The 14,885-nt window shown below is 40.6% G+C and overlaps 2 non-coding genes across 2 annotated transcripts; one reads left to right on the forward strand and one right to left on the reverse strand.

Annotated features, from left to right (window-relative positions):
- The first annotated feature begins 5,944 nt into the window (after positions 1 to 5,944).
- On the forward strand, positions 5,945 to 6,079 carry LOC129470835 (small nucleolar RNA SNORA70). The gene has a single exon (XR_008653356.1). It is a non-coding gene; the product is annotated as a small nucleolar RNA SNORA70 (small nucleolar RNA).
- Positions 6,080 to 9,490: 3,411 nt separating this feature from the next.
- Positions 9,491 to 9,627, reverse strand: LOC129470856 (small Cajal body-specific RNA 20). The gene has a single exon (XR_008653376.1). It is a non-coding gene; the product is annotated as a small Cajal body-specific RNA 20 (non-coding RNA).
- Positions 9,628 to 14,885: the final 5,258 nt, after the last annotated feature.

The following is a 14,885-nucleotide window of genomic DNA, read 5'->3' on the forward strand; positions in this document are numbered from 1 at the left end:
TTTCATTTTACTCTCCTGGACTGGGAAATGCCTACTGTAACCTCAGAACTCCGGGCTGCCAGAGTGTGCGTATCCTCTCTTGCTAAAGCCTTTAGTCTTGCCCTTTCAGGAATCCTTTCAAGATAGCAGATAGGAGAGCATTTAATGACTTTCCTACTGCCCTATATGAGATTCTCATGGCCTCATTAAATCTCTCCATTGAGTATCCCTGTGACTTTACTTTTGTCTCCTGCCTTCAAAACCTGTTGTTGATATGTTCAGATTTTAAGTAGTAGTCTAGTAATAAAAATCAAATCTGGGAGCAATGAGTTTCTTCTATTTGGTCAGACATTTTACCTCTGTTTACCTGCGTAGGCCATCATTTCCAAATAAAGAGCACATGTGCACAACCTGAGACTGGGTCTGTGCAAGTCTTTCTTTACAGTTGCTAGTACAAGGACACAACTAGGAATTCATTTTAAAAATTTTCAATGCAAAATTTTTTATTTTTAAAATCAACTTTATTGAGCTGTAATTTACATCCAATAAATATTTTAAGTTCCATGAGCTGTGGATTCTTTTTTGTTTGTTTGTCTTTATAGATATGAGGTCTCCTTTGCTATGTTACCCAGGCTGATCTCGAACTCCTGGGCTCAGTTGATCTTCCAGCTGCAGCCTCCCAAAGTGCTGGGTTTATAGGTGTGAGCCATCACACCAGGCTGGCATTGGTTTTTAAATTTTATTTTCTAGTAGTTCATTGCTGGTGTATGGAAATACACTTGAATTTTTTATATTGACTTTTTTTGCAGCCTTGCTAAATCCATTTATTAGTTCTAGTAGCTTTTTTCTAGATTCTTGAGGATTCTCTAATCTTATTAATCTATAAATAAAAAGTTTTATATCTTCCTTTCCAACATTTAGGCCTTTTATTTATTTTTCTTGACTTATTACACTGTCTAGGACCTCCAACGAATAGTTGAATAAAAGTGATGAGAGCAAAACTTCCTTGCCTTGTCCCCAATCTTAGGAAACAGTCTTCTACCATTCAGTCTTTCAGCATTCAGAATAATGTTATTGGTAGGTTTTTCATAGATGGTATTTACCAACTTTAAGAAGTCCCCCTTTAGTTTTAACCTGCAAGTACTTTTGGTTCCAGTGGTTTTTATTTCACCATGCTAAAAGACAGTGTGACTCTAGGTCTTGGTTCTCTTTTCCCTAGTAATGTTATATAGAAAGCATGGTTTCGGATTCAAATAGACTTGAGCTCTGTCAGTTTCCAGCTATGTGATCTTGTTCTAGCTCTCTATCTTCTACATCAATTTCCTCACTTGTAAAATAAGGACAGCTAGTTTTGAAGGTTATCGTGAATGATATTTGGTTTGCTTGCATGTGTCTGACACGTTAGACACTCAAAAAATATTATCTCTCTCCTCTTGCTTTTTTTAGTAATATGCTTTTCACTTTATAATGACATTTATAATGTTTGGACTGGGTGCAGTAGCACATGCCTGTAATCCAAGCACTTTGGAATGCTGAGTGGGAGGATCGCTTGAGGCCAGGAGTTCAAGACCAGCCTGGGCAACATAAAGAGACCCCCCAACTCTACCAAAAAATAAGCAATGCATGGTGGCATGAACCTGTTGTCCTAGCTACTCACAAGGCTAAGGTGGGAGGATCACTTAAGCCTAAAAGTTTGAACTTACGGTGGAGCTATGATCATGCCACTGCTGTCTAGCATGGGCAACAGAGTGAGACCCTGTTTCTCTAAATGATAATAACAATAATAATGTCTGCCCAAATGTTCACAATAGGGCTTTTTAATGTGGGTATTGGTAACACACAAACGTCAAGATCTCATCTATGAATGACAACTTCTCCATGGGTTGCAATAACTTGTGGCATCCAATCAGGCGCTTCCCTCTGCTAACTGCAGGTTCCATAATTATTCCCAGGCTAAGATTTCTTGGGATTAACATGTTGTTCCAACCGCTACAAAAACAAATGTACTGTTCCAAACGATACTTAATTATATCATGTTCACTGCTTTTTTTTTTTTTTTTTTTTTTTCTGAGACGGAGTCTCACTCTATCACCCAGGCTGGAGTGTAGTGGTGCCGTCTCAGCTCACTGCAACCTCCGCCTGCCAGGTTCAAGCAATTCTCCTGCCTCAGCCTCCCAAGTAGCTGAGACTACAGGTGCATGCCACCATGCCCAGCTAATTTTTTGTATTTTTAGTACAGACAGGGTTTCACCATGCTGGCCAGGCTGGTCTCGAACACCTGACCTCATGATCCTCCTGCCTTGGCCCCCCCAAAGTGCTGGGATTACAGGCAGGAGCCACTGCACCCAGCTCCCACTGCTTTTAATAGCATATCCAGAAAGAATGATTCACAAGTCTTTGGGCCATCTCAGATGTGCAGAGAACCTTTATTGTTAGTCTATACTTTACCTTCTTAGGCCTGGAATTCTCCAGCTCTGAACATAGCAGGAGTTAAGGATACCAGGCCAAAAAGTGTAGACATGATGTTATAACTCCCAGAGCAGTGATTTCAAATGCCAGCCCTAGAGCAAGTGCCTGATGAAGTGTTTTGCACAGACCTTGCTAGAACAGGAAATAGTAGGATGATTTGTGAGTTCTTCATAAAGCTAAATGTACTGTCCCTTCTTCTGAGATTCTATTTTTCCTAACTTCTTGGTGTCGAAATGCCCCTATATTGTTATTTGATGATGATGATGATGATGATTTACTATCCTTATATGGTATAATAAGTTAGCAAACTTATTTCAATATGCTACACACCACCAATTTTTTAAAAGCTACTGATCTGAGTACATAGCAGAGTATATTTTCCAGTATGCCTTGATTTGTGCCATGGTAACAGATCAGCTATCATCATTATTACTCAGGGCAACTGTGGACTTGTTTGGAGTCACTTCAGAATTCTAGCCTCCATCCTACAACCAGGGGTTGTTGGCCCCCATGACAGAGAGCTGTTAGGTACTGGGTACAGAAGATTCATGCTGCCCCAGTGGATTGAGGTCAGCTTCACCTAACCTAAAAAAAATATATAGTTATACATTTTGTGGCTCTAAACATGGGGAAGTTTTGGATATGCTGAAAAATATATAAAAATTGATAAATACCAAGATAAAGGGTCCATATCAACATGTTGACTAGTTTGAGGGAACCCAGGATTTGTGAGAAACCTTATGTAGGGCATAGAGACAGAATCATGAGTGAGAAGAACGTGGCTGAGGCTTAACCATATAAGTCTAGTTTTCATCGCCGTTAAGTTGAAATGATCACCCTCTCTTGCCTCTCTGGAGTGTTTGCCTGCAGATTGAATGATAATGGATAGGAAAGTGCTTTGCAAACTACAGCATCCCCAGACAAATTTAAGAAATGACTCTCTTTTACTTTGTTGACAATTTAGAAGGCAATATTTCTAGACACATGACATCGCTCCAGGCAATCCCTTCACTGAGAAGAGATGATGAAAATGTACATGGCCTGTAGGCTAAATACTGTCAGAACATGTTATCACCAAATAAATCTGGACAATTCTATTTTTTTTTTTTTTTTTTGAGACAGGGTCTCACTCTGTCATCCAGACTGGAATACAGTGGCGTAATCTCAGTTCACTGCAACCTTTGCCTCCCAGGCTCAAGCGATTCTCCTGCCTCCCAAGTAGCTGGGACTACAGGTGTGCACCACCATGCCTGGCTAATTTTTGTATTTTTAGTAGAGATGGGGTTTCGCCATGTTGGCCAGGCTGGTCCTGAACTCCTGACCTCAGGTTATCTGCCTGCCTCGGCCTCCCGAAATGCTGGGATTACAGGCGTGAGCCACTGCATCTGGCTCAACAATCCTATTTTTAATGCCATATTCCCAAACCTAGTAACGAGGCAGAGAGCCTCCATTCTGGTGGGCTGCGGGATGCAAAGTGGGGTCTGAAGTTCATGAAAGGACAGCCAGGGGCTGTGTCAGTTGCTCATGCTGCCATGTTCTGGGTAAATGTCTCAGACAGCATTTGGGCTGTGTGATATACTGGTGTAAATTCAGAAGCAGACTCTAGCACTAGCAATATCTTCAACTAACAATAAATTATTTTCATTGCCCTAAGGTCCATGTTGTTGGAATGCACTCAGATTATCGTCCATTATTGAGTAATAACAGTTGTCATTTGTTGAGTGCTACCTATGCAGAGGGACAATTTTAAGTGCTTTAATATATTATCTTATTTAATTATCTTAGCAACCCTATGAGGATGGTACCTTCTTTGTCTTTTTTTTTTTTGTTTTTTTTTGAGACAGAGGTTCACTTTTGTTGCCCAGGCTAGAGTGCAATGGAACGATCTAGCTCACTGCAACCTACACCCCCACCAGGTTCAAGTGATTCTCCTGCCTCAGCCTCCCGAGTAGCTGGGATTACAGGCATGAGCCACCATGCCTGGCTAATTTTGTATTTTTAGTAGAGATGGGGGTTTCACTATGTTGGTCAGGCTGGTCTTGAACTCCGGACCTCAGGTGATCTGCCCGCCTCGGCCTCCCAAAGTGCTGGGATTACGGGCGTGAGCCACCGCGCCCAGCCAGTCTTCATTTTTAAGATAAGGAAACTGAGGCACACAGAACTGAGTACCTTATCCAAGGTCATGATTAATTAGTGGCAGAGAGTGAATTGGGCCAAGGCAGCCTCACCCAGGTGTAACCTATATTGCTTTTCTATTTTTATTAAACATGTACTCTTTTCTAGGCACTGGATTAGTCAACTACAGGGATTGATAAAGCAGAATCTATGACCTCAAAAAGCACTCAGTCTAGTGGGGAGGAGTTACAACGCAATGTAGTAAGTACTGCATATTTATCCTCTGATGCAGATTTATTTTTCTCCAAAGCATCCTTTATTGCCAACTAGCAAACTATATATTTACATCCTTATTTTTTTAAGTTTCTGTCTTCCTTTACTCAAACTATAAACTCTATGAGGGCAGGGTCTTCATTTTGTTCACTTTATATCCTAGTATCTAGAGGTGTGCCTGGCAAGTAAATTTGTAGAAGCTGCATTCCAGGAACAGGAGTGGAAATTAAATAAAAATGAACAAAAGATGTCACAAAATATCACAGGATTCTTCCTCAGTAATCTGGACTGACCAAATCTTCATGCAATGGAGTATGCTGAAAGCTTCAGGGAGAAGAAAGGACATCAGCTAGAACTCAGGTAGTGAAGCTGCCCTTTAGATGTCCTGGAGTTATTTTGGGTGTATGTACCTTTACACTCCAGTCATCCCCCCACCTCCCACATCCTCTCCAACCACACCGAACAGGTTGTTGTTTTCTACAAATTGACGTACCTTCACGCATTCTGTTCCCTTTCCTAGAGGACCTTTCTCCTGTGCCCCCTTCTACCTTCACTTCCTTTCTGCTTTACCACCTCAATTGTATCCTTCAAAACTCAAATCAGCTGTCACTTCCTCATCACGATGACCCACCTCTGTGCTCCCATACCACCCTCTACAATCATCCAGTGCTAAAAAATCACTGTTTTATTTGTCTCTGCCCTACACTGAAGACTTCTTGAGAGCAGAGTCCATGTCTTATTCAGCCCATGTTTCCAAACCAAACACTATGCCTGGCATGAGAATGAATGGTGAAATGGAAGAGCTCTCCCCCACGGCTCGCCTACACAAACACACATGCATCCCACTCACAGCAGTGACTGTGTCCTCTAATTCCAGTACTCCCTTCACTAAGCTATGACAGTGCTCCATACAGAAGTTGTTTCAGTAAATACAATCATGAAAATATAAAAAATAATATCAGGAGAGTACTTTTACAACTAAATAGGAAAACATGTTACAAAGCTATACAATGCTACAAAGTAAAATAGTGTGCTAAATGTGCAAAAGCAAACAGGCAAATCAATGAAATAGAGTAGAAATCCCATAACGAAGAAAAGTTTGTAGAAGCTACAGCCAATTAAGCCAACCGAGTTTCTTTCCTCATGGGGCCCTGGTGTGCCATGGCTACAAACAGCAGCTTCCTTGGCTGAGTATGCAGCCTGTTTCTTGGATGGGTTGCTCTAAGGGACCTTGGAGACAGGCCTTTCAAATGTATGTTCATGTCTCTGACCTTGCATTACCCCCAGTGTAGGCTCCAAACAGGTTCCTTGGGAAAGCCCCAGGGCACTATGGCCAGGGTTCACATAGGCCAAGTCATCACGTCCATCCGCACCAAGCTGCAGAACAAGCAGCATGTGATTGAGGACCTGTGCAGGGCCAAGTTCAAGTTCTTGGCTGCCAGAAGATCCACATCTCAAAGAAGTGGGGCTTTACCAAATTCAAGGTGGATTAATTTTTTTTTTTTTTTTGAGACAGAGTCTCGCTCTGTCGCCCAGGCTGGAGTACAATGGCGCAATCTCGGCTCACTGCAACCTCCACCTCCCGGATTCAAGCAATTCTCCTGCCTCAGCCTCCCGAATAGCTGGGACTACAGGCGCACGCCGCCACGCCCAGCTGATTTTTTGTGTGTTTTAGTAGAGACAGGTTTTCACCATATTGCCCAGTCTGGTCTCGAACTTCTGAGCTCACAGAATCCGTCCGCCTTGGCCTCCCAAAGTGCTGGGATTACACGTGTGAGCCACTGCGCCTGGCCCAAGGCGGATGAATTTGAAGACACGGTGGCTGAGAAGTGGCTCCTCCTACATGGCTGTGGGGCCAAGTACATCCCCAGTTGTGGTCCTCTGGACAAGTGTCCGGCCCTGCTCTAGTGAGGGCTTCCACTGTGCTGCCCCCTCCTGATGCCCACCAATAAATCCTACTTCCTGTCCACCTATTTTTAAAAAAGTATATATAAGTATATTTCATGACAGTGACATTTTCTAATCAATTATGAAATGACCAGTTATTCAGAAAATGCTAAGACAAATTGGTTAAAGATCTGGAGTAAAAAAGAACACTCGAATCCCTGTATCATATCATATGCCATTATAAATAAAGATGAGTTCAGTACGCCTGTAATCCCAGCACTTTGGGAGGCCAAGGCAGGCGGATCATGAGGTCAGGAGATGGAGACCATCCTGGCCAATATGATGAAACTCTGTCTGTACTAAAATACAAAAAATTAGCTGGGCATGGTGGCACAAGCCTGTAGTCCCAGCTACTTGGGAGGCTGAGGCAGGGGAATCACTTGAACCTGGGAGGCAGAGGTTGCAGTGAGCTGAGATGGCACCACTGCACTCCAGCCTGGCGGTAGAGCAAGACTCCATCTCAAAAAAAAAAAAAAAAAGTAATAACTCATATTATTGTTTACTATTTGCCAGACCTGATGTCTGTCATAAGCATTAACTAATCTGAGCATCATGACAATTCTATGAGGTTGGTACTATTAATTTTATTTCTATTTTCAGATGTGTAAACAGGTTCAAAGAATTTAAGTTGATCAAGGGCTCACGACTAATAAGTCAGGGGAACTTGTATTCAAATCTAGGACCAACTAATCTAATAGCTGTGACTTACTTTTGTGTGTGGGTGTAGCTTATTCTTTTTAAAAATTTATTTTTAATTGACAAAATATAATTATATATATTTATGGAGTACAATGTGATGTTTTGATATATGTATTCAATGTGGAATGATTAAATTAAGCTAATTAACATATCCATCACCTTATATACTTATCATTTTTTGGGGGGTGAGAACATTTGAAATTTACTTTCTCAGCAATTTTGAAACATGCAACACAGTATTATTAACTATAGTCACCATGCTGTGCAATAGATCTCAAAAACTCCTTCCTCCTAACTGAAACTTTGTATCCCACAGCTTTCACTCTTAACCAGTGTACTATGGTATTTTTTACTAAAGAAGTCTTAACACTCACGCCACTGAGGAATTACCACTAAAAGAAAATGTTTGGAGTAGGGAAGATGTTTCTCAATATAATAAAAAAAATTAGCTTACAGCAGAAACTAAAGAAAAAGATTGCTAGATTTGAGATAAATATTTAAAAATTATATGATAAACAAAAGGCAAATTTAACACTCAGAAATCTTTACTTATAGATAAGGTGTTGCTGGGCACTGTGGCTCACGCTTGTAACCCCAGTGCTTTGGGAGGCCAAGGTGGGAGGATTGCTTGAGCCTAGCCCCAGTTTGAGACCAGCCTGGACAATAAAGTGAGACCCTGTATGTCTGAAAAAAAAATAGCCACGCATAGTGGTGCATACCTGTAGTACCAGCTAATAAGGAGGCTAAGGCTGGAGGACGGCTTGAGCCCAGGAGTTCAAGGCTGCAGTGAGCTGTGCTGACACCACCACACTCCAGCCTGGGTGACAGAGCAAGATCCTGTCTCAAAAAAAAAAAAAAAAAAAAAAGTTTAGTCTTAATTTGTGAAGACATTTTATAAAACAATAACAAAAACAAAAATCCAGATAGAAAAAAATGGGCAAAGAACACAAATGAAAATATTTAAACAGCCAATAAAATTCACCCCGAAAGTTTAGCCATAGTAGTGATCAAAGACATGCAAATTTGAACAATACTTAGATTCCATTTTTTCTGTATCAGATTGGCCAAATGAAAAATGCTGTTAAAATCCGGTGTTGATTTTTTTATAGGGAAATTAGCCACTTATGAATATACTGCTGCTGGGACTGTAAATTCTTATAGCCATTTTGGAGAGTGATTTGTTAACATGTCTTAAAAGCATTAAAATACCTTTGACCCAAAAATTCCATATCATGATAAAATAGAAATAAGTGCAGAGATGAATGTTCATAAAATTGAAAGTTTGACCGAATAAAATGGCCAGCAATAGGGGATTGGTTATGTAAATTATGGAATAACCCCATACTGGAATAATATGCAGCCTTAAAGTGATACAGATTTCAAACTCTGCTTCCAAGGGTTCCATAGAAATCCTATAGAACTCTTTGGAACCCTATGGAATCCTTTCACTAACCTATTGGAAGGTAGTAAAACATGAATGTGTAGCTAGAACTGAGGCTCCCACCTCTTTCCTTAGCCAGAACAGCTCACTTCCTATCTGTTCTATGTATTAGGGTTTTGAGTCAGAATCCATTAAAAGGCAGGGGAGGATATTTCATTAACATCGAAAAAACTAACATTGTTGAGAAATATGTCTGACGCTACTAACTGGCCTATTTTATTTTGAGACAGGTTCTCACTCTGCTGCCCAGGCTGGAGTGCAGTGGTATGACCATGGCTTACTTCAGCCTTGGCCTTTTGGGCTCCAAGTGATCCTCCAGCCTCAGCCTCCTGAGCAGCTAGTACAGGCTGTGCCACCACACCTGGCTGATTTTTTATTTTTTGTAGAGACAGGGTCTCACTATGTTGCCCAGGCTGGTTTTGAACTTCTGGGCTCAAGCAGTCCTCTCACCTCAGCTTCCCGAAGTGCTGAGATTACAGGTGTGAGTCACCATGACTGGCCCTAACTGGCCTTTAAATAAATTACTTATTTTTACTGGGTCCCAGTTTCTTTCCTTTTTTTTCTTTTTCACGTCTGAGGTAGGAAAACAAGGCTGTCCAGCTCGTGTTGGTTCTGACAATGATCCTTGAGGGCTGGACTTGGCCTCCAGCCATGGCTAAGGAGAAAAGGGAGCCTCCCAGTGTCCTGATTACAAAAATGAGACAGACACCTAAGGTCCTTGCCAATAAAAAATTCTAAGAGACTGAACTTCCACTCCAGGTTTCAAGTGTTTGTGTCTGAATTCACACCCATGTCTGCTTCCCTCCCAAAGGTTTCTCCTTGGGATGACGCTGAAGCAGTGAAGTTCCCCAGAGCTGTTATGGAGACCTGGACACCCAGCACTGTGCAGAGGGCAACATCTTGGATATGCCTCTTTAAAGGATGAATAGACTCGGAGGGAGGCCACATGGATAAGTCCGACTGGGGGCGCTGCATGGGATGACAGATCTGAAATGTGTCATCTCTGCTCTGGCCCCAATCTCTGTACCCTTTTTTACTTACAAGCTTTTTATTTTAGAATGGTTTTAGATTCACAAAAACGTTGTAAAGACAGTATGGAGTTCCCATGTACCCCTTTCAAAGTTTCCCCTATTGCTAACATCTTACATTACTAAGGTGCTTTTGTCACAGCTAAAGAATCAACATTGGTACATTGTTATATATATATATATATTTTTTTTTTCTTTTTTCTTTTTCAGAAACAGGGTCTTGCTATGTTGCCCAGGATGGCTTCAAACTCCTGGACTCAAGCGATCCTCCTGCCTCAACCTGCCAAGTAGCTGGTACTACAGGCACGAGCCAATGCACCCTTGTATATTAACATTAACTAAACTCCACACTCTATCCAATTTCACTGTTTTTAAAAATGTCCCTTTTTGGTTCCAGGATCCCAGCCAGGATATCACATTACATTTAGTTGTTATGTCACTTTAGCCTCCTCTGATCTGTGACACTCCCAGACTTTTCCTGTCCTTGATGACCTTAAAGATTTTAAGTGGTACTGGTATGTTGTAGAATATCTCTCAATTTGGGAATTTTTTTTTTTTGAGGCAGGGTTTTACTCTGTTGCCCAGGCTGGAGTGCAGTGGTGCAATCATAGCTCACTGCAGCCTCCAACTCCTGCAAGCGATTCTCCCATATTGACCTCCAAAGTGCTGGGATTGTAGGTGTGAGCCACCATGCTCAGCATTTTGTTTTTCTTAAGACAGTCTCACTGTGTTGTCCAGGCTGGAGTGCAGTGGCATGACTAATCAGAGCTCACTGCAGCCTTAGCCTCCTGGGCTCAGCTGATTCTCCCACCTCAGCCTCTCGAATAGCTGGGACCACAGGTGGGCACCACCACACCTGGCTAAGTTTTGTATTTTTTGTAGAGGCAGTTTTTGCCATGTTGCCCAGCCTGTACCTGATGGATTTTTTTTTTAAATGAATACCTTAAAGTTACTCATTTGCCCAACTGCAAGATTCTCCAAGGCTTTATTTATGCTGGCATAGCCAGCATCTTTTTAAAAAATGACATTGATATATATACATTCCTTTCTGCTTTACCACCTCAATTGTATCCTTCAAAACTCAAATCAGCTGTCACTTCCTCAACGCGATGACCCACCTCTGTGCTCCCATACCACCCTCTACAATCATCCAGTGCTAAAAAATCACTGTTTTGTCTCTGCCCTACACTGAAGACTTCTTGAGAGCAGAGTCCATGTCTTATTCAGCCTATATTTCCAAACCAAACACTATGCCTGGCACTAATTCACTTAGGTAAGTTAATGTACCCATCTCAACTGTTCCCTTTGGCTATGTGGACAAGCTCATATTCCAAAGGATATGACCCTAAAACTGAAAAGATGCAACAGCGCTTCAGGGTTTGTGCTGATACATTTGTTAGAAACGTTGGATGAGATGATACAGAGCATTTTACACTGTGCCTGACACATAATTGGCACTCAATACAGATTAGCTATTGTTATTGAGAAGTACTAGGTCTTTTCTTCTTACATTTCTTGGCATTTGTTAAGTCATGGCATTGTGCCAGAGATTACATGGATGGAAAGGTAAAGTGTAAGGAGTAAGGAGATGGGGTGAGAGGCATTTCATGATTTGTCAAATTTTGAATGAAGGAACCTCACTTCTTATGAAAATAAAAAGTACTGGAAATGTGGTAATGAGTAAAGAACAAGAATGTACACCTGAAAGTAATATTATAAATCAGGAATATAGGAAAGACCACTTGGACCTGGCCTGGCTTTTTTTTTTTTTTTTTTCAGGGTCTCACTTGTTGCCCAGGCTGGACTGCAGTGGCACAATCTTGGCAGCCTTGACCTCCCAGGCCCAGGTGATCCTCCCATCTCAGCCTCCTGAGTAGCTGGGACTACAGATGCACCCATTATGTCTGGCTGGCCTTGCATTTTGATTTGTTAAAAAATATTTAGTGATAACTTACTATGTGCCAGGCATTGTGTTAGGTGTGAGGATACAACAGTTAATAGACAGGTTTGGTTCTTACCCTCATGGAGTTTGCTGTCTACTAAGGGACACAGCAGTTAATAAAGTAAACATTTCTAGCCATCGAAACTACAAATAATAATAATAACAATAAACAAATAAACAAATGAATATGCAATTATAAATTGTGATAAACAATAACTATCTCTAACAGACAATTCAAACTCAATTTGTCCGAATTAAGTTCTTTTTTCCCTTGTGCCTTATCCAGGGTTCTCCATCTCAGTAAATGACACCATCATTCACCAATTACTTAGATCAAAAACCTTGAAATGATCCTTGACTCAGAATTTTCCCATATCTCAGCCAATCTTGTCTTTTGGCTGTACCTTCCAAAGTTATCCTGAACTCAACCTCTTCTTGCCATTCCTGAGACTACACTATTGCCCAAGGCATGATCATCTCTCACCAGGAATATCCAATGCATCTTGCTGCTTTTAACCTTTCTCCTGTGAGGATTCTTCTCCGCACACCAGTAAGAATGATCCTTTTTAGCATTCTCCCCAGACATATAATGCCCAGGAATAAGTTTAACCAAGGTGATGAAAGACTTGTACACTGAAAACTATAAAAGCATTGCTGAAAAAATTTAAGGAAGATCTATAGAAACAGAAAGACATTCCTTGTTCATAGGCTGGAGACTTAATATTATTTAGATGGCAGTACAGCCCAAAGTGATTTACATACTCAATGCAATCCCTATCATAATTTTAATGACTCTTTTTTGCAGAAATGGAAAAGCCAATCCTCAGATTCAAATGTAATTGCAAAGGACCTCAAATAGTCAAAATGATATTGAAGGAAAAGAACAACATTGGAAGATACATACTTCCCAATTTCAAAACTTACTACAAAGGTACACTAATTAAAACTGTGCGGTACTGGCATAAGGATAGAGATATAGAAGAGAATTGAAAGTCCAGAAATAAACTCATACATTTATGGTGCTGATTTTTGACAAGGACACCAAATCCATGCAGTATAGAAAGAATAAGCTCTTCAACAAATGGTGCTGGGACAATTGGATAACCACATACAAAAAAATTAAGTTGGATACCTACTTCATACCATAAGCAAAAATTACCTTAAAATGCATTAATGACATAAATACAAGAGTTAAAACCACAAAACTCTTAGAAGAAAACAAAGATAAGTCTTCATGATCTCGGATCTGGCAATGAATTCTTACATAGAACACCAAAAGTATGAGTAATAAACAAATAAATAAATTGAACTTCATCAAATTTAGAAACTTTTGTGCCTCAAAGGATATTTTCAGAAAGTAAAAAGACAACTTACAGAATGGTTGAAAATATTTGTAAATTATATATTTGGTAAGGATCTACTATCTGGAATATAAAGAACTCTTACAACTCAACGATAAAAAGACAAACAACCCAACTTTAAAGTTGGCAAAAAGCGCAGGGCAGGGTTGCATGTGCTTGTAGCCCCAGCTACTCAGGAGAAGAATCGCTTGAGCCTAGGAGTTCAAGTGTAGACTAGGTAATATTGCAAGATCCAGGCTCTAAGAATAAACAGATTTTTTTTTTAAACTGGAAAAAACTTGAATAGACATTTCTCTAAAGAGAATGTACAAATGGCCAACAAGCACATAAAAATAATAAGCATCATTAGTTATTAGGGCATGACACCTACTAAGAGGGCTATAATTAAGAAAAGATAGATAATAGCAAGTGTTGATCAGGATCTGAAGTAGTTGGAACCCTCTTATATTGCTGGTGGGAATGTAAAATGGTTCAGCCATGGTGGAAAACAGTTTGTTGGTTCCTTAAAAAGTTAAATAGAGAATTATCATATGACCCAGCAATTCCAAGAAGTGTATAAATGAGGACTGTATTTGTCTGCTACTCAAAGACATGTACATCCATGTTCACAACAACACTATTTACAATGACTGAAAGGTGGAAACAGCCAAAATATCCATCAATGGATGAATGTATAAACAAATTGTGGCATATCCATACAATGGAATGTTATTCAGCCATGAAAAGAAATGATGTACGGATACACACTACAATGTGGATGACCCTTGAAAACATTATGCTAAATGAAAGGAGCCAGACACAAAAGGTCATTTATTGCATGATTCCATTTACATGAAATATTCACAGTAGGAAAATCCAAAGAGATAGAATGAAGATTGATGGTTGCTAGAGGCTGGGGGCAGGAGAGAATACGGAGCAACTGCTTAATGGCTAGGGGATTTCCTTTTGGGGCGATGACAATGTTTTGGAAGATAGAGGTAGTGGTTGCCCCACATTGTGAATGTGATACATGTCACTAAATTGTTCGCTTTCAAATGGTTAATTTTTTGTATGGGAATTTCACCTTAAAAAAAAAAGTCCTTGAAGGTCTGGGGCGGTGGCTCACACCTGTAACCTTTGGAAGGCCAAGGTGGGTGGATTGCCTGAGCTCAGGAGTTTGAGACCAGCCTGGGCAACATGGTGAAACCCTGTCTCTACCAAAAATACAAAAATTTAGCTGGGCGTGGTGGTGCACATCTGTGGTCCCAGCTACTTTGGAGACTGAGGTAGGAGGAACCGTTGAGCTTAGGGGGCAAAGGTTGCAGTGAGCCAAGATTACTCCACTGCACTCCAGCCTGGGAGACAGAATGAGATTCCCTCTCAAAAACAAAAACAAAAACAAATACAAAACAAAACAAAACAAACAAAAAGTCATTTTAAGAAGAGTCTATCATTTCACATTTAGTGGTTTAAGATGAGGTTGAAGAGTAAGCTTAGGCTATATCAAGCAGGGACTTGGAATCAAGCTTTATGGGATGCCAAATCATGATTAATTAAAAAGCTATTCACCATGAAAGACTGCTGTCTTGGGGACCAGAAATATAGACCAGTGTTTTCTCTTCCTTTAAGAGAGGGGGCCAGAAGGTTGTTTG

Source organism: Symphalangus syndactylus, chromosome 20 (assembly GCF_028878055.3).
Source record: "Symphalangus syndactylus isolate Jambi chromosome 20, NHGRI_mSymSyn1-v2.1_pri, whole genome shotgun sequence".
Taxonomy (NCBI): domain Eukaryota; kingdom Metazoa; phylum Chordata; class Mammalia; order Primates; family Hylobatidae; genus Symphalangus; species Symphalangus syndactylus.